Here is a 21,082-nt window from a genome sequence, read left to right as displayed (position 1 = left end):
TGTACATGATCATTGTTAAATCAATTCTAAACTTTATTTCATAGGGTAAAGTCATCAGTGATGACAACCTACTTATCAAACCTGTACTGTATTTCCACTGTATGCTGGTAAGTACCAGAATGTGTATTCACAGTCATGGGCATTTATTAGACAACAAGAAAGACAGACAAAGTAACAGTTAATATGTAAAACAAAAGGAAGACACAGTCAATTATGATGTTTTAAACGAAACAGTATAGGGAAAGAGAGTGTGCTGCACAAAGATCCACATTGGAGAATCAAAAAAATTTTTACTTTGAAGCTATGCGAATGGATAAGGAAAGAGTTTTCCAAGCAAAGAGGGAATAAAGTAAAGGTACTGCATGTAAATGAAACAACATTGCTTCACACCAAGACCTCTGTTCTTCAGGGATGGTAAGAAGCTCAAAGTCACCACAATAGAGGAGAGAAGTGGGCGAGAAGGGGACAGAGATGCCACCAGAAATAGTTAGGTTGGAATCTGATCATGAAAGTCTTTGAATGCCAAAGAAACGAGTGATCGTTTTCTCTTATGAAGATAGTCAATAGAGGTATTTTTGTTTGTGTTTACCAAAAACTGAATGATATAATAAAATTCACGATTATGAATGTTATGAAATTCATAGTTATGAATGTATCACAATGGAGCATGGTTTCAACTGGGGTGAGACTGGTGACAGAGACATAAGTGAGGAGAATATTGTACAATAACAGTCCCATTTGCCTTCTCCATTAAGTACCAGAGACTGATAAACAATAATGACGATTCCTGGAAATCAACTAAAACCAACCAAGAACCTGATTGCATAAAGATGGCGCCATTAAGTTACACTTAAAAAGTAGCTTAGCTTTTTGCACGAATACAAGTGAAGCTCTTTCTGTGCACGTTTGCTATGTGTCCTCTGACAAGAGGTAGCTTCAGAAATCACCGTGTCTTTGATGCGTGTTCACTCAGAATGTCAGAGTCATACATGCTCTTTTTATAACCTCCTTAAGCGTAAAAGCCGCATGAAACACTAACATATAAAGTCCCTCTGTCAAATATTATACAAACATTAAATCCATAATTCATGCCGAGGTTCTAGAGTTCTGGGCCTTGCTGTGACCTACAGTGATTTGCCACTTAATATTAATAATAGTTTGTAGGCCAGGATGTGTTTTAAAGCATGAAAAGCTGACTTTCATGTATTCTTTCTTTGAAGAGCCATGATTTACAGACATATGTGACATTAGCAACTTCCAGTGCTCTGTGACCCTTTAATTTGGATTGGAAACTAAAGCTACGTTTGGCACTTTTTGTCTGCCATACTCTGAAAGGTCATTGTAAATTTTTTATTTGATTTTTTTTTATAGCCCAGTGTCAATTAGAGTATAATTCAGACCTCTCCAGTTTCTAAACTGAGAAGCAAAAAGGCTCAGAGTAGTAATTATTAAGACTTCTTACTTTTACAACAGACCTTAAAAAGACTCTATCTCAGTCCTAAATCTCTAAAATAACAGAAACCCTAGAAGTGTAAATTAGCTTTTGTCGACAGTTTTGAATAGCAGAGCGGTTTTGTTGTAATGTCAGATATAGAAAAATATGTCAGACACAAAATCCAAACAAAATAAATAGGCTCTAAAATTGATCATAGTAGGATAACAAAAAGACACCAAACTAAGTGTAGGAAGAGCAGACATTAATTATACAGCTATCAGTAAGTGACTTGCTATGGGTCTGTGATCTCGTTGCTCTATTTCTTAGTGTTCTGGTATTCTTATTTACGATGTGGGGGTTACAGCTACCCTACTGCTTTTCCTTATGTATTGAAAAATTTTCTACAAGATGATATAGAAAATATAAGTAAAGAACCGTACTTATGGGAAATAATGTTTCATATATTTTACACTTCCTCATTCCACCCAAAAATAAACTTGTCGAAGGATAAAAAAGTAAATCAATAATATACAAATAAAAGGAGAAGAAATAGAGTTCAGTTTCTAGCACTATGAAAGGGAAAGGAAAGGGGGGAGAGAGAGAGAGAGAGGGAGAGAGAGAGGGAGAGGGAGGGAGGGAGGGAGGGAGGGAGGAAGGAAGGAAGGAAGGAAGGAAGGAAGGAAGGAAGGAAGGAAGGAAGGAAGGAAAGGGGAGAAAAGAAAAGTCTAGAGAAGATTCAGTTTACTGTTCTGGTTTCTTGATTGGGACATGAAAACAGTCATAGTTGCCTAGAGTTTGGGCAGAAGAAAAGGCCTAGGATAAGTACAAAGTAGAATCTTTGATCTGGAAACCCCTGTATAAAGAAAGGGAAAGAAACAGTGACAAACTAAGTGAGTGAATTAGGAAAAATCCACTCTCTAGTAGAAGACTGTAAGAATACTGCCCACCATCAGCTTTGGCTTTGAGTGGAGAGTTAAAACCTCATTTTATTCCCCAAGAATCTCTAATGCAAGCCCAATTTTATTTAAATCAATGTTAATAATTCTTACCAGTTTTGTGGCTAAAAACAGAACAAACAACAAAAAGGCCAAAACTCCTAGGCAAAAATGCACACCCAGATATCTAGAGAAAGCAAAGAAAATTTTGAAATGTGATATCTGAACACAAATGAGCTCATAATGAAAAATCAAAAAACAAATAAAGAAAGAATACAGCTTGAGAGAGTTGGAAAAAATAACAAAGTGTGTTCTAACCCACAACAAACAGCAGCTTTTGGAATTATCAGATACATAATATGAAATAATAAAGTTCAACATGTTAAAACATTAAAATACAAAATTAAACAAGAAAAGAACAAAAAACTATACAATTTCACCAAGGATATTTGGGAAAAAATGATATCGAATTTTGTTCAATAAGATATACAACAGTTGAGATTTTGTGCTGATTAAAAGTATTTAATAGCAGATTCGAAGGAATCGAGAGAACTGTAAAATTAATCTAAAGGAATAATCCTGAATGCATCACAAAGAGACAAATAGAAATTATGAAAAGCAAGGTTAAGAAACATAAATAAGAGAGCAAGAAAGTCTAATGCTTAATCAAAGGTTCAGTAAAAGAGAATAGAGAAAATTAGTGTAAGTTTTACTCCGTGATTATTCTAGACTTTTTCTTCTGATAATTTTAATGTCTGAAGAAATAATGACTGAGAATTTTTGAAACCATAAAATACATGAATTCTTAGATACAAGCACAGTACATCCTCCCCAAAATGATTGATGATAGGTAGATGACTGATAGATATATGATAGACAGATAGATAGATAGATAGATAGATAGATAGATAGATAGATAGAAAAAATATACTAGACACATATAATGAATATACAGATCACCAAAATATATTTAAAAGTAGACAGAAAGAAAAGGCAATAATAGGTCAACAATTATGTCACTAGCTGCCTTCTCGAAGCAAACACTAGAAACCAGAAAAGAGAGAATCTGTACAGAAAAATACGGAAAATTAATCAAAATTTAACTGATATAAATTCAATGAAACTAGATGATGGAGAAATCCCACAAACTTTAAAATATATGTGAATTGGAGGAAGACAACAGGATCAGCTGAATCGACATGGGAAACCACAATAGGAAAGCAGGTGAACTGATTCATCCCAAAATATTTGCAATTGTGGAGATAACCTATTGATAGAAAAGCCAAGAAACATCAACAAAAGTCTCTTCCAGAACATGGAGAAGCCCTATCTTAAAGATCTAAAAACAGCGGGGAGAGAGAAACCTAGGCACAGTATGGATGCAGAACACAGAGGAGGCAGCTTGAAGTCCGCGCCAGTTCTAAGAGAGATTACCTTGGGCTCTGGGGCAATATCTGTGAGGAGGTAGTCAAAGAGAAGGAAAGAAATGTCTACTGGTAGAAGCCCTTCGGAAGCAACACAGAATTGTGGAATCCAAAGAAATCTGATCACAAAGGCAGCATGAACTAAAGAAACTTTTCATCATTGAGTCAGCAAAAATAAAGGCATCTTTTGGGCTAAGGAACAAGGTAAGTACTTGAATTCCTTCCTGTCATGCATAGATCGATCCTTCTGCTTACAGGTAATCTAGAAAATTCAATTCATTCAAATTCTTGGTAACACCAAAATAAAACTATATAATTTCATCAAAGACACTACAAGAAATAAATAATAATAACAAAGCAAAGCTTCTTAGGAGCCAAAGAAAACTCACCATACAAATTATAACAGAAGATTGTAATGCAACATTTCAACCTGAATTGAAAAGGAATATACAGATGATGATGTATTATAGAATTTTACACTCAAAAAAAAAAAAGAAAAAGAAAAGAAAACTTGAACAAAGCAATTGCATCAATGAAGAAACATCATAAAGCAAAAGCAAGAAAACAAATAATAAATAGAAAACATGGTCAAAATACTTGGAGTTATCACTGAACAATGGGATAATGCAAAGAGAGCTCACCGACCTCAGGAAAGGATGAAAGGAAAGGACAAAAATGTTTCAGAAATTAAAATGAAATTATTAAGATCGTTAGTAGGTATAGTCACTACAGAAAATCATAATAAGAGACAAAAAAGATAGAACAGAAGAAAATGTAACGACAACAACGAAAAGATAAAAAGGGATTAGAGAGCAAGTGATTTTGGCGAGAATGAACTAGCTTCACTGCCAGTGTGGATTCTTCTGCCTTTTTGCCTGGGCTGGAAGCCGCAGTCCCTCTAAAGAAGTGGCAGCTATGGCCTTTGTTCCTGAGAAAATGCCATTTTCTCTCCTGGAATTGTGACACCTTCTTGACTTCCTTCTGAGAGATGATACTCACTTTTACATCCACATCTTTTTCATCTTCTGTCATTTCATCGTATTTACATTCTGTGGGGAGAAGCCTTTTTTTTTTTGCTTGTGTTCTCTTGCTGCTTGTCTGCCTTCATAAGCTTTACTGTGATGGATGTCCCTGAAGGCTGAGTGTGTGTTGGGCAAGTGATACAGACAAACCAAGAGGAAACCCAGTGATGCTAAGAAGTCCTGGAGAGCCTGGCGAATAACTCTGGGTACCAGTGTTTTAGAGGTGAGTTACATCAATATTCAGGACAAAAATAAAATGAATTCATTTAGGGAAGGGAAAAGAGAAAACAAAGGTAATGTAACATTCATACCAAAGCCAGACAGAGTGCTAAAAATGACAATATCCATTTACATAAAAAAAAAGAAATGCAAAATTGTTAAGAAATGTATAATATTAGCAGATGTACTCTAATGATTTATGCAAATTATACCAAGTTCAATTTATTCCAAGAATGAAAATTTAATTCATCATTTGAAATTCACTGTATTAACATATCAATTATATATTTAAATGTATATGATCATCTTATTGTACACAAAACACATTGACAAAGTTCAAAATGTATTTTAAAATAAAAACTCTTAAACTTAGAATAGAACATGATGTATTTATTACTGCATCCGTACCATACTGCTTTAGTCTCTATAGCTTTAAAATGCATCTAGTATCTATAAAGGCAAGTATTTCTAACTTCCTTTCACCTTCTTAGGCAATCCATCAGTATTCTTTTTCTTTGTTCTTTTAATTAAACTTGTTAATTTTTTAAAAAATATATAGTGTAATTCTTAATGTAAGTGGAGCATCCACTAAGTTTATTATTTAAAGTGAACATGTGTACTCATGTGCATGCCGTATGTTTGACACATTTCATTAATTGAAAAAGCAAAGGTTTTGAGGATAAGAATGGTATGTAATACCATAATCATATGTAATATCTTACCAGTTTAGTCATCTATAGCAAGGTGTCATTTAGAAGTATTTATAGAACATCATTTTTTAATTCATTGTAGCTCAAAAGTTATATATAACAAATTAAAAAGTTTTCTGCAAAATCATTTTGTATTTGTGATTGAGTAAAAAAAGAAAAAAAATGACCTGAGAATCGTAACAGGTCAAAATAAAACCACTAGGGCCCAATAAATTTTTGCTTTTGTATTAATAATCTAGATCTGTGATATGATACATTAATTTATTTACACAATTCAGTGAATTATGAATGATGTAATTATTCTTATATTTCAGATTTTAAAATATGTTTTAAAGCAAATACTTGAAAACTATTATATCCTATTTCTTTTCTTTTTTTTTTTTTAACAGGCCAGAAGCGGTCTCACAGTATTTATCACATAGTCATTAAATGAAGCCTAGGTAAAAGACACAAAGCTTTTTAAAATGGAAAATGTCAAAATATATACAAAAGTCAAATGTATTTTATCCACACTCTAGTTGGATTTCACATATTGTCATGCCAATGGAATCACAGAAATTGAAGACTAAACCTATCCCACATGAGAAGAGCCTCAAGAAATACCAACTAAAAATCTTTAGCATAAATAAAATTTATGAAAATAAGACAGTTTTTAGGAAAAAAAAAAAAGTATACCTATTACTTGCATTTTATTTTAAAATATCCCTGCCTAGGTCAAAGTGAAAACCAAAGGAAAAAATTCAACCGAACACAAAAAAATTTTCCTTGGTTCTGAAATATAACAAATGAAAAAGAAAGGCTTAAATGTTTCCACGACACCAATACAAACTGCCTTATTACTTCAGTACCTTCCACTACGACCAAAACATGAACTACCAGCTTTTGCTTGTTTTGTTTCTTTTTTTATTTTTTAAATATGGTAATCAGAAATAGCTTGACTAATCGAACATATTAACATTTTATTTGTCTAAATATCATTGATTTTAATTCTTTACTCATGTAGAAATAACTATACCAAAAATAAATATTTAAAATTATTGCTTTTTTTAAATTTTCAAGTGTCAAGTACCTCAGGGCACAGAATTGAAAGTGTGAATACACACACACACACACACACACACACACACACACAATTTAAACCATTAACAAGGTATAGCACTAGAAGAACCAAGGAGTCATTAAGTCATGTCTTACACATTGAGAACATCGGTAATAGACTATTCCATGTTTTCTTTAAGGAAACATCTCTCTATCTAAATGTGACTTAATCAGGTGCAACTGTGCCTAAAATTCTGTAGTTATAAACCCAGTCCATTATTTTCATAAAATTGTTTTCCTTCATGTCAAATTTATCCATCACTCTCCTTCTTCATTGCCACCATATATCAACATTCTTCTGGAAAGTTCTGCCCCTTACCATTTGCTTTCCTATCCTTTCACTTTCATTTTCTGTTCCCTTTAAGATACAGGAGGTCACACCATTACTTGCCTAAAACACTTCAGTAGCTTCACAATGTGCTTGAATAAATCTAATTCTTATCAGGCTCTACTAGGCATTACATTATTGAAATTATGTCAACTTCTAAACCTCAACATCTGTCATTGTACTGTTCTCGCCAGGTGACAGTCACACTTCCTCTTCCTAGAATGTGACACTTCCCACTGTAGGTCATTTGCCCTTACTTTTTTGGTCAGTCCCAGATGCTATTTTCTTCAGATCTAATCTGTCACCTCCAGGTTTTACCTCCACTGAAACTGCATTCTCTTCCCACCCGAAATCAAGTGAGTTCTCTCTAGAATTCTTTATCACCAAACATTTTATTTTTTCCACGGTTCTAATCGCAATATATATGTATTTATGCATACACGTTTACCTCTCCTAATTGAATAGAAGTTTCATGAGGGCAGGGACCCTGTCCATATCTCTCCATCATATACCTGTCACCTTAGACTTGTCTACCCCATAGTGGAAAATAAATATTTATTGAGTGAATGACAGAAAAAAAAAAGATTGAGTCATTTAAATTACATATATACATACAAACATGGAGTCCAAAATTTTAATGGAAGAGTATATATATTCTCATAGCTATTTCTATTGTTCATTTCATTTTTCATCTTTTTCTGAAAGGGACTCAAACTAAATGCATTAAGTGTCTGTGATCCATACAAATGCAATGTGTTTTCTCTCTAAATGTATTTCCTTTGAGTGGCAATAAAGCCATCGCCAAAATAAAAGTTCACCCTTTTATTTAGTTGTGCGATGGACATTTTTAGTAGAAATACTGAAAAATAAGTTCCTAAATCCTCAGGCTCCTTTGAGGACAAGCTTCTACGGAGAATAATTTATAAGGTCAAGATGAAGAAACTTGCAAGTAAACATATTCTAACCTCATTTTTCTATATTGAGTTTTACATTCCACAGTCTCTCGGGAGCTGAAAGAAGTAGGAATGAAGAGAAATAAAACATAGAGAAGGAAAATATTCGGTTTACATATACGAGCAGAATATCACTTCTATTACTAAATTTACTGATTATCACAAGTATTTTTATAATTTTTACATGAATATTACTTTAAGAAGTTGTTCCAAAATGTGTATTGAGATGTTGACTCACTGGGACTTTGGTACCGGATAGCGCATGATCAGAATCCCAAATCTAGACTTTTTATGGTATGGACACAAGGAAATCATTTCATTAGTAAGATGTGAGTAAAAAGATCAAACTCAATGGGCCATTGTTGAATTAGATTAAACAAAACATGCAAAATAACAACCACAATTCCTGACGCGGATCATACTCAAAAATCCTGTTGTAATTATGATCGATTTTGATGTAGGTATAGGGATGTGATAGGCTTACTAAACCACACAGACTTTGTTCCTTCCTTTTCTTGCCTATTCTGACCCAAAACCACAGAATCCGAGCAGTTCGTAAAAACTGCTATAACATTAATTTAATCAATATTATGTTTCGTAGAGTCTATCATCTCCTGTTCATTGAAAATACTCTCAAAAAATTGGGGGAGATAGAATTAGCTGTCACACCCTACAATACAGCAGTTTTATAAACAAATATGAACCTGCGTTCACAGAGTTTACAGTTTCAACATAAAGAAATTCACCCAATAATTAATATTGATTGCACTATAGAACATAATTCTTATGGAGATATATGCTGTTGAATAAAAGAAAAGGGTTCTATAAGTTATATACATCACAGTGAACTATGAACTCATGTAATAGAGAGACCTGAACTGGCATTGTGATCTTACATAAAAGAGATCAGTCACATGTTTCATTACTAACAGGTGGTATAGGGGTAAAGAACAGAAGATAATGAACAAGAAACGTCCATAGAAGTCCTAAAAGAGTGATGTAAGAACCGACAAGAATGTGATCAATTATCCAATTGAATATAACAGACAATCAGGCACTAATCTCTTAAGTACTATTGAAAAGAAACCAAATCTAGGGACCATGATACTGGGACTCTGTCCCCAGCTCTGTCATTGTGGTGTGGCTTTGGGCGTATAACTTAACCTCCATTGGTTTCAATTTATTCACTTGAAAATCCTTACCAGTGAGATAGCCAATTTACCACTAGAGTTATCTCTGTTATAAATTATCTCTGTTATAAATAACACTTAACTTTTGAATGACAATTTTCATTATTATTTGTTCTTTCCCTTCAGAGAGGAAATCGAGTAGCTTCATTCTGTCATAAACTCCAACTATGTGGAGGTAACAGGGTGTTCTTTCATTTCTAAATGGTCATTTGACAAAAGATCCTGGGAGAATCATCCCCACTGTTTGTCGGCACAACTGAGAATTGCGCTGGACTAAAATAGGAATGGATAAGAGCCCTCACCTGAAATGAAGGTCCACAGCAACAGAAGACCACAGTATAAGAGCTGCCTTTTTGACAAAATGATAGGCTGCAGCCTAAACCTAAGTGGAATTTTCTCATAATAGGCTTCAGTCCAAGCTCTAAATTATATAGTTCATACTAACTGTATTACTTTAGAGGCAAATTAGAGATGGTAAGGACCTGCTTTCTAAAATATTATTGTGGTGATTCCTTGGGCTTTCTCATTTTTAAATTGAATATGAATATAATAAATATTTCCCCAGGCTACCAGAATAGCTGCGTAGTCAGAATGCAATTAAGTAGCAAAACTGTTCTGTGCGTATTGCTCTGAATCCATTCCTCTACCTAAAAAGAGTGTGTGTGTGTGTGTGTGTGTGTGTGTGTGTGTGTAACAGGTGGGCCATAGGCTAAGAATGAAAGGGCTTCTAGGATATTATGTCATGGCCTGCCTTATTCCTCATGTTTCAGAGTGACAATTCTCTTGTCACTATAACAATTCTCTATGGCTGGAAACCTTAGAAACTAGAAACTACAAATAACTAGGATTCTGCCCAGTGCAGGTCCTGCCCTGCTTGTGTGCCCAAGGTGATGCTGTTTCCCAGACAGGTACCTAGAACTGCACTGAGTAAGTTAAAAGCCGGGACAATACGTGTTAGAAATAAGAACAGGGTGTTCACACTGTCCTGGTCAGGATGCTGTTTCAGATTCAGAGTTAATAAAATCGATGGGATGTGTTTGTTAACTTCTGTTCACTACTCGTGCCTCTGTAAAATTACATTGAAGAGTTTTTTGTCTGCTTGTGTTTTAGGAATAACCCCCCCCCACACACACACACGCAAAAAAGAATGTTAGAAGAGATAAGTATAAACAAAACTTTAAGAAAATAAAACAGTTGGATGAACAGAAAAGTGGTTACTGACTTAGCAGGACAGAAAAAGCTAAAGGCTATGTGTGGCAGACGCTGTGATGTGCCACTCAAATTCTCTTTCTGGAATCAAAGGCACGTTGACCTAACTGCCTGGAGCACTGAGGACAGACAGCCCTCAACTCCCACTGCTTTGGGAATGCCCTCAACTGAAGAAGGCTGTCAAATTCAAAATTATGCCCCCTCCATCCTGTGTCCAATGGCTGACAGATGTTGATATAAATGCCTAGCTCCTCGCTCAATTCCGAAGAGCTTTTCCAACAAGCAGGGGACATCTGCAGTCTTCACTGGAACTATATTGGAACTGAACTTCCTCTACTCCCTCTTACTTCCTTTCCTTCTTCAAGGGATGATCTCAAAAGTATCCCCTAATAAATTTCCTGTGCAGTTCCCAGAGAAACCAACTTGTGGTGGTTGGTCCCAAAAGTTATTTGAGAAAGTAAGTGGTAAATATGGCATTTGGTTTTGGTTCATTTGTCATTGAGAAGACAGTGAAGACTCCATCGCTAGTACTAGCTAGAACACACATAGCCCCTGGCAGAAGGTAGCAATGCATATGCTAAAAGTTTCACGGGCAGTGGACTTGATTGGTATTCTAGTTCAAAGTACAGCATTAGCAGGTACAATGTATCTGGCAAGTAATAAATACAGAGTAAATTTTGACTATAAAGGAATGGAATTGGACAGCTATTGCTAAGTGCAAGTGATGCTTTTGAGGAAAAAGGGTAACTAAAGACAGAGTAACTGGTGGGGGAAACAAAAGGTAAAAGTTAGCAGGCCTTCTTTGGGACACAGAATGACAATCCCAGACATGGTGGGTTTACATGGCAAGGGCAGGGCCCTGTCTGGAAAAGAATGTGAGGCACGGGGTAGGAACACTCAGGTTGATGCTCTTAAGATTGTAAAAAGGTCCTAATATAAAAACAGTCTGATAATGTCCGCTGTGGTATACACGCTTAAGATTCGCTTTGCTGAGGTACGTGCCCCAACACGTCTACTAAATATTGCATATTTGCTCTCTAAACCAGTATCTGCCAGAGTCGGATATTGCTATTGATTTTTAATGGTCATGAGTCTGAGGGGAGCAAACTTGTGTTTCCTGTGATTTGGATTCACATTTCTTCATAACTGATGATAGAACACTTTGTCATATGCTTGCTGACTCCTGACTTTCTCTCCCATTAACTATGTTAGGGATGACAAAGTATTAAATGACATACTACAAAATTAATTTTTTTGATGCACAGTTATCAGAATATAGATTAATTGCATCACATTTTGCTATTCTCTGCCAGTGTGAGTCTGCATTTTCACTTTGCTATTCACCCACGAACACTTCTGCATGTTTTTTGAAAGCATCCTAGTAGTTGAGGCTACGTTTCCAAGGGTCCTTGCAGGAGTGTTAAATCCTATAGTCTTGGAAAATACTCCCACGTTATTAAATTTCCCTTCATCAAAATTTGTTTTGTGCTTCTTGATCCAGTACACTCAGAATCCAGTCTCATGCACATTCTCCTGACTCCTAAATGTTCATGTTGACTAATTCCACTGTCATTAGTAGGCAAAATGAAGGGTAAAAGTCAGAGGGCCTTCTTATAGCACATAGCTACGCTCTCAACTCCTGCTCATGTAATAGGCGAGTACTGTCTAATTTCTCTGTTTGCAGGCACAGGAAATCTCTAAATGGTTATGGTGTGATACAGACACTCGTTATTGACTGAGTGACCAGGAGGAGGGGTGAGGGCAGAACGTTGGGGTGGGGGATACATGCTTTCTTGCAGGGGACGAGGATCTCCATCATGTTCAAGCAAGAGGGGAGCTTAAGCTCCAACACTGAGCTCATTTCTGCTGCAGCAGAACAAGTCTAGGTGAGGCTTGCAGGATGCCATTGCTCCCCCACTGAACCCCCAGGACCGCTGCCTGTGCCTGATTTGCCCCCTTTTTGCTTGGGCCTGGTGTCTCTGCATTGCTTTCCTTTTCTGCCTTCACCTCTTTTTTTCCCCTGCCCCCAGCACATGTGGGGTCTCAGCACCTCCCGCCCCGCTATGAGCTCCTTGGGGACAGGCCCTCAATAAATGTAAAGTGCTCCTGCCAAGAAAAAAAAGAGATAAAATACAAAGTATATGTATGTGTGAGATGGATTAACAAGGAATTCAAAAGAGTTGCCTGTTTTCTCTGGGTATGGTAGAGAAAATGCAGGTTAAGAGGGGCACATAGGTGATTTGTATTTAATCCATGGTTTAATTTCTTAAATTTGATGATTATGTCATGGGTTAACTTAATTTGATTTATTTGTACCTTTTTGCATTTCAAAGTAGTTCTAATTGTACTACCGATAATTATAATAATTACTCTGGTAATGATTAAAAATATGAATGCAAAAGTGAAATAATGAGCATAGATTTTTTTTGAGAAAATATAGCTATAAAAGAGAACAATAATTTATAAGAATTAAACAAATAATATCATATTAAAGAGGTTTCTCTTTTCCTCTAGATGGGGATGATGTAAGCAGAGGAGGGACTTAAGAAGGGGAGAATTAAAGAACAAATAAATTACATAATGGATGGGGCGAAGTGTGTGCATTGATGAAAGACGACAAAATTTATAGCATCAGCTGAAATGCTCCCTATGCTATGGAAGGAAAAACAAATCTTCCAGTGAGACTCTCTCGGCAGTGAAAGAAGGATCAATGTTATTGCAGGTAAGTTTGGTGAGTGGTAGAAAGTTAAAAAGAGTTCACGTTCAATGGGTTCTATTTTTTATTTTTTAATAAAGAATGAAGTTTCTGTGTCAAATGGAGTATGAAGAAGAGGTAGATGGAGCATTATATAAAAAAAAAAGAAGTTGACTTAAAATATTCAACTTGGAAATTAGATATACACGAAGAACGCTGGTTAAAATTGAGGGTTTGTCTACTTACTTTTTTTCCCTGTTGTTACAATAAATGATCTGTCTATCGTCCTCTATAAAGACAGGTCTTCCACTGTACGGTAGGTCTCCAACCCCTGCCACCTACCCTAGTTTATCTTCTTGTTATATTCTATATCCCTAACTTACTGATTTTCCATTTTTCCTATAATAGTCCCGTAATTTCACAAATACAATACATTATCTCAGATCCTTGGAGAAAAAAAATTCTTCCTCAATCTCAAATGTCCTTTCAGTTCTAATTTCTTTCCTGCTCTCTCTTATAGGAAAACTTATACTGAGAACTTAAAAACATCAAACCATGGAACCGGACAGTAGAACAATAGCTTCCAAGCTGGAGGGTGGGGGAAGTGGGGAGCCGTTGGTCAAAGGGTACAAATTTTCAGTTTCAAGACGAAAGTGTTCTGGAGATACAATGTACGGCATAGTCATTTCAGTTAATACTACTGTATTTACACCTGAAATTTGCCAAGAGAGTAGACCTTGAATGCTCTCACCACACACATACACACACACAAATGGTAACTGTATGATATGATGGATGTGCTGACTAACTTGATTGAGATAATCATTTGTACACCTTTAAAAAAATAACATCGTACAAACTAAAACATAAAACAAAACAAAACAAAACAAAACAAAAGACCTTCCCAAAAGTGTTATCCAAATCTCTTCTTGTGTTCTCTTTCATTCACTTCAATCAAACTTTTGCTTCCCAATACTCAATGACACCATTCTTGGAAGGTCATTCATGACCTCTCTCCTTTTACTTATAATCTAAAGCACATTTCTCAGACATTATCCACTCAACCTGTTTGTACCTGATGACAAAGTTCAACACTACCTTCTTTCTGGGCCTCTTCCTGGTATTCACAAACATGCCGCTTGGTTCCGTGACCATTCCTTACCAGCCTCATTTTGGGGTTCCTCCTCATCTTGCCAATAAAACATTTAGATGCCCCAGAGTTTACTCTATGGGTCTATTCTCTTCTCTGTCTAAATTCATTCTCTAAGTAATCACAACCAGTCTCATTGTGACATATCAAATTTTGATATGTTTTCATCATGGATATTTACATTATTATTTTATTTTTAAATTTTGAGTTAAAATGCTATTTATCTTGTTTACTAAGGTTTTGGTGCCATCGTCTTAAATTCTGCATTGCAGGTGGGTGTCTTGCTCACCTTACTCTACCTCAGATTTCTTAAATTTCACCTATTTCTAATGATTCATATATTTCCATCCTCTCTCCCCTGAATCGAGGTTCTCATATTCAATTATCTTGTTGACATTACCACTTCTCTGTCTAATACACATCTCAAGAACTGAACATATCCAAAATTGACTCTTTATCTTCCTACTACCAACTTGTACCAATCTTCTCCATTTCAGTAACTGTCTATGTAGGATACTAATAATATCTGAGTATAGTCATAGTGTGATATTGCATTGTTATTTCTCTGCATCCAATTTTTTTCCCCTCTAATTTAACCAGTTTCTATCAGGAAGTACAGTTATTATAGATCTCTTTATTTCTTTCAACAAGAAGTCTTTAATAACAGCAAAACCTTCCCTATTCTTGTATGCCCATGATTCTATCGTTACATCTCCCCTCATCTCTCAATATTTTTATATCTCAAAATTGGGAGACTTAGAAAGTAACTCTCCCCCAAATTCTAAGAATTCCAGGTCTATATTACAGTATACACAGTATTGCCATAATACTCTCATGTGTCCTTTCCTAAAAACCAAATTGCATTTCATTTTCACTCATTTTGACAAAAGTAACTAATGCCATTGATAACTATATTAACCCATGTAAATATCTAATTATTTAAAATTATTTAGGACCAGATTCAATAAGAAACATATAATTCTAAAAGATTAAAAATCCTCTGGTTATAAAAGATCAATTGATTTTTATAACTTCTTTTATGTGAATTTTAATAATAGCAATAGTGTTCTGGTAATGAATACCTCCCTTCTTCATGTTAACCAATAGAAGTAATTTCACACTGCATTCATACATAAAATAGACTTGTTTAAAAGGAAATGAGACTAAGCAATGTTATCTGACTCACTCCCTGTATACCACATCTGTGACATGTTATTTTTCTTGCAATGCTATCATTTTTCTTGCAAGGCAAAGGCTAGAAAACACCAGATGATTGACTGAGCCTGCCCAAATAAATCTACCATGTGATTACTTCCCCCTATATAATATGGGTGACATGGGGAAAATAAGATCAATCAATATAGTTCTTTTATTTGAGAGTATATTTCTTAGACAAAATATTGTATGTGAGCGAGCAATGTTTGGTTGAACCAATGTTAGTAATTGTCTAACTATTTTTTCTTTCCAAATAGATTTGCTCTTAAAATATCTGCTGTGTGACACAAACATCTTTATCTTCTTTTTGGTTATTTATTCATTCATTTATGTTCTCAACATTTTGTGCTCCCACCCTCAAAATTCCACCAACGATTTCTGTTTTACATTATTTTTCTCTTTCTTTCTCTTCCATTTATACTCATTGGTCATTTTTCTTCTCCCATCTGAGCAGATGTCGTAAGACCAAAGATGATTTGATTAACAAAATAAAAAATGTCAACAGTACCAAGAAAATGTACATACATGTATTAATGTAGGTCAATGAATAAATAGCACTAGCAGAAGATAACTACACAAAGTCATCACTATCAAATAGACAGGCAAGCCATCAGCAGCTCAATAATTCTATCAAAGCACCCAGTTCTCCACCATCTGGCAATATTAGAAATTCCCCCAAGACCCTTTGTGAAACTACTAAATTCTTTCCCATGGGTCAGAGTCCGTCAAAAGAGTAAGTAATCAGTCGGTTCATATTTTCAGCATCTCTGTATCATTCATGCAATTCTATTCCTGTGGGTAGACAAAAGGTAACTTAGATTTTTGCAGACTTACTACCCTTTGTCTAAGCAAAGTTCTAATAAAAATAACTGAAATACTTTAAATATGAGCATGATTGTCACAATCGTGACAGCATCTAATTGAGTGCCTCAAGGGCTTCCTGAAGATGTTATAACCTATTGATTAATAATTATTAAAGTTTTGACTATTGGGAAGAAAAGAATGAACAAAACCCATGAGTTCTCATACCAAATAACCAAGAACCATTAAGTCTAAGGAATTAGTAGTTCCACAAATATTTTCTCCTGGTAATCTAAATTTGGAAAAGAACAAAACAAAACAAAACAAAATGACATACCACTCTGCTTCCACTGAACTCTGCAAGTGGAGATCTGGAGTCTGACTTGGCAAAAATTCTTACCTTTCACTGGTTCATGTTAGAGGTCCCAGGATCTTTCCACCAGAGCAGCTTCAGGGTGAGCGGTGTCGATCCAGTGAGGTGTCTTGCTGACTACGCCAACTGAGGGAGAGGAACAAATTTTTCTTTACCCTTACAGGCTCTTTCAGCTGGTCTGATAATTAAATCAACATGAGATAGAGTAACAAGAGAAAATAACCAAATTTAATTACAAATGTGTGTATGGGAACCCCGCATACATGAGAGCATCAGAGACCCCACATGCATGAGAGGTTCAGAGACAGAAAGGTGAAATGAGGTATATATGACATCTTGAGCTAAGGAATAACGTGTGGCACCTGAAGCTTCACAGGTGAGGAGGGTGACTCGCAGGGTGATAAGAAGACGAGATGTTCAATAATGAGATATTCAGCCTGTCATGTAGATAGGTCAGAAAGAGCAATTTCTGGTAAGAACCGTTATTATGGGCAAGGCCCTTAATTCCAATTTTTTAAGGGTGAGGTAAAAGTTTCTCTTGAGCCCACAGAGTCTCAATCGCTTTCAGCTCAAAATAATCCATGTGTGAAATTAGCACATCTTGGGGAATCCTGTTCTGAACCCATTCAGTCACTATCACTCTATTTTTCCCTCTTCTTTCTTTTGCAGTGAAAATTCTTGAAAGAACTATTTGGGGATTATATTAGGAGGGACCAATAATATCAGTCCTTATAGCCCAGAGTCCATAACATATTTAAAAAACAAAACCAAGCAGACTGAGAATCAAAGCATCACCAGTACCTTTAACCTCTACACACTGCTTCTTTACCCTACTGCTCTGCTATATTTAATAAACACTTTTTGTATATGTTTGCTTTATAAATGCATCACAATATTTAAAAGAAATAAATAATGGCTTCCTGCTAATTCATGTTGAAAATGCATTTAGTGGCTTACATAATTAGGCTATGTTCTCATAATTACTCCCGCAGATTTTCTGAAAGGCAAAGAGTATAATTTTAATCAACTGAAAATGTTCTTTCCCTCTCTGGTTGGAACTAAATACATGCATATGACAGAGTTGCTTTTACTCCCTGCAAAGATGCCATAGAACATTTCTGGATTCAAGGAATAATGAAGTCTCCAACTAAGCACATGTTTAAGCATCACAGAAACATAAAAGAAAAAGAAAACAATTTTGCATGTATGAACCAAAGCTTTTTGATACAATTATAAGGGAATGTTTTCAAATGTAATGACTTGCATAAAGTCTTAGAAATAAAGGCTAATTTTTTTTTTAAGTATTATCTAAGAAAGCTATAAACACAGGAACGTTCAATTTGGGGTTTGCTTATTAACTATCATCCTAATGGGCTTTATAAAGGATGTATACCAAAGTAACATAAATAGAAATCAAAGAACAAACATACAGTTATCTGGAAAAATGTTAGGAACTACAATTTTGGTATGCGCTTTGAACCAGAATTTTAAGTAGGGCCTTTGCTTCCAACTGAAACCCATATATAATTCTTGGGACATTATTAACAGCCTCTGGTTGGCCACATGTAATAAGGAATTCAAGGTAGGAGGAAGGATAGGGGACATTAGCCAATCTTCCTCAAAGCCAGGTCACCTCAGTTGACACGCTAACTAGATACGATAAATAATAAATAACCATCCTTCTGCACTGACCTCTCAACGCACTGGGACCCTAAACAACAGAACATGAAGCACAGGCAGTATTGGTAAATTCTGTGTCAAAGACAATAATTCCTTCTGTATGAAAGAAGAGAAGAAAGGACAATGAAGTAGGTGGCAGGCAGAAATACTCTTATTCCCCTATATAAAAACTACATGATACAAAATTGTCCAGTAAAACAAATACTGCCACCCCCCTTTGTCCTATGCCCGCCATTCCATTAGCCCTACGTCTCAGTCTGTTATTACAGCAAAGATCCTTCAGTTTGTACTCTCGTTCAAGGCTTTCCCAATGCGATTAAACCTATGTTGATAATGCTACCTTTTTTCTTAAACTTTTTCCTCATTGTAAATACTTACATAATCAAGAAATTTCTGACTTGGGCTCAGAGATATCTTTCATCTCTTGCCTCTTCTTTTCCCTGAAAGTCAACCACCTTTTTTTCTCTCCTTCATTAACTAGCCAATGGTGAGTCAGAAATAAGATTCATGGGAGAATAATGAGTAGGGAAGGAAGTGTGGACAAGGTGGCCTTTGGAGCAGGCATCATGGGGAATAGCTCAATGAGTACAGGTTCGAGAAGTTTGTTTCAAAGGGTATTTTCTGAGGAAAGGGCTTATTGAAAAGTTGAAAGAAGACAGAAACTGGAGGAAAATAATAGTAGATTCATTTCAAAGGTTGTTTTCCCTCTAATTATTTCCAAATGTTTATGAATGCAGGTGTCTGGAACAGCTGGTTTACTAGCCTTGAATTTTGCTTCAACAAAACATCGCAAAAAAAGGAGTGGATGTGAATGTCCCAAATGGCCGTTTTTTAGAATTCTGAAATTATATGAGGAGCTGAAGAAAATAGACTGAAATATAATAAAAATAAAAGGCATATTTTAGAAAGCAGAAGAGCAACAAAGAAACCAACACGGTAGTCAGAAAACCAAAAACCCTAAACAAAAGATTCAGACAAACCACAAACAAAAGGAAATCAGAGCTTCGACTGACATTAAGTGCTGCAAACAAGAGGCCAGCCTCAAATCAAAGAGCCGTCCCCAAAGGTTGATGTTTCTATATGAAATTAAAAGAAAAACCACTAGTTTCAATTGCTTTCTCCTACATAAATGAAATCATAAAAGATTGACAGACCAAACATAATAATAGATATATAGTAGATATTGTATACGCAGTAGCCCTTAAAACAAATCCAACAAGTGAAACAAAGAATTTAGAATAATATATTTCCCTGGGTAAAGTAGTATCTTTAAAAATATATCTAAGTCTAGACCTAGTTTTAAATTTGATTTAACAGAAGCATTGAGTCATATTTAGAACTTGCTCAAATCACAGACTATAAACACCATTATTTAGCTCTGTGTGCTATTTCATAGTCAAAAACCTTAGACAACAAAGAATATCTTAACCAGTTTAATATTGCATTCATCTGAGAGACTCTTAGAAAATATATTACTTAAATGTCTTTAAAATAATTGGAATGCTGCAGTTTACAAGTATAAAGATTTAAGAGCTATTTTTCAGTGTGTTAGGCATGATTTGTCTATACTCACAAGATAAATAAAACTAAATGAAGTTTCTAGGAACTTTATCACTACTAATTTTATATCACCTCCCTTTAATGTACACTGAAATTAAACATTTTTCTAAACAGCTTTTAAAATTATTTGAATATCCATGTATTTATCTCAATCTGGTAACAATCTTAAAGACGATAACAATATTCCCTCGCAGAGTAATTACTGTGTCCTGGGCACTATTTTCACAAATTTAATCCAAACACCTACCCATGAAACAGGCATTACTGTTATCCCCTTTCACAGACAAAGAAGCTGAGGCTCTTAGGAGTTAAACGATTTGCCTAGAAGGACACAGCTAGTATTCAAACGCAGGCTGACATGCTACAGAGACTGATCTCTTAATAGTCGCATTATGTAAATAGCCTCTCCAGTGGTACTGAATGAAGAATGATTAGGTGAGTTGTAGGGGACCATCCTTTCTAGAGATATGAAATGTTTCTCTTATTACTGAGTATGGGATCGGAGATAAAATATTTGATAGTCACCATTATTTTGCACATTCTTTGTACCCAAATGACTATTAATAAATTGTCTAACAATCCAGAGCCTGCATACTCTACACAAATGCCTCCCCCCACCCTTCATTAAACATCACTGATGGACTCAAGTGTTTCTAGTGAAGAACATCTTAGGGCATGTGTAGCACACGCACCGATCTTCATTATGAAATGGTAATGTACAGAGAACCTCAGCTAGAACAGTCAGGGGAGGACATTCAATAGATTCATAGAGAGAGTCTGGAATTATTGCTTCTGTTCACTGGGAAGCTGTTTTTAGCTGAGACTCCAATAAGAAAGCCTCTCTTCCCATTAAAACTAGTCAAAAGTTATTCATATATCATGATAACATGAAAAATACAGTCCTTAAAAAAAGAATATTGTCCTGGGGTCGGGGGACTGGTTCAAGATACAGGAGAGAGAGAGAGAGAGAGAGAGAGAGAGAGAGAGAGAGAGAGAGAGAGAGAGAGAGAGAGAGAGAGAGAAATCAAGTGAGCTCTGAAGTTAAACAAGAGAAAAAAGAACAAGACAATCTTTCTCTCTGGAGT

The 21,082-nt window shown here is 35.5% G+C and overlaps 1 long non-coding RNA gene across 1 annotated transcript in view; it reads right to left on the bottom strand.

Moving 5' to 3' along the window:
• LOC107516522 overlaps positions 1 to 21,082 on the bottom strand; it is a 235,462-nt gene that overhangs the window by 87,319 nt on the left and 127,061 nt on the right. Inside the window, exon 2 of the long non-coding RNA XR_001598315.2 lies at positions 16,785 to 16,883. This is a non-coding gene — a long non-coding RNA (uncharacterized LOC107516522). The remainder of the gene's footprint in view (positions 1 to 16,784; positions 16,884 to 21,082) is intronic.

Source organism: Rousettus aegyptiacus, unplaced genomic scaffold (genome assembly GCF_014176215.1).
Source record: "Rousettus aegyptiacus isolate mRouAeg1 unplaced genomic scaffold, mRouAeg1.p scaffold_m13_p_1, whole genome shotgun sequence".
Taxonomy (NCBI): Eukaryota; Metazoa; Chordata; class Mammalia; order Chiroptera; family Pteropodidae; genus Rousettus; species Rousettus aegyptiacus.
This window is presented reverse-complemented; position numbering and strand designations above follow the sequence as displayed.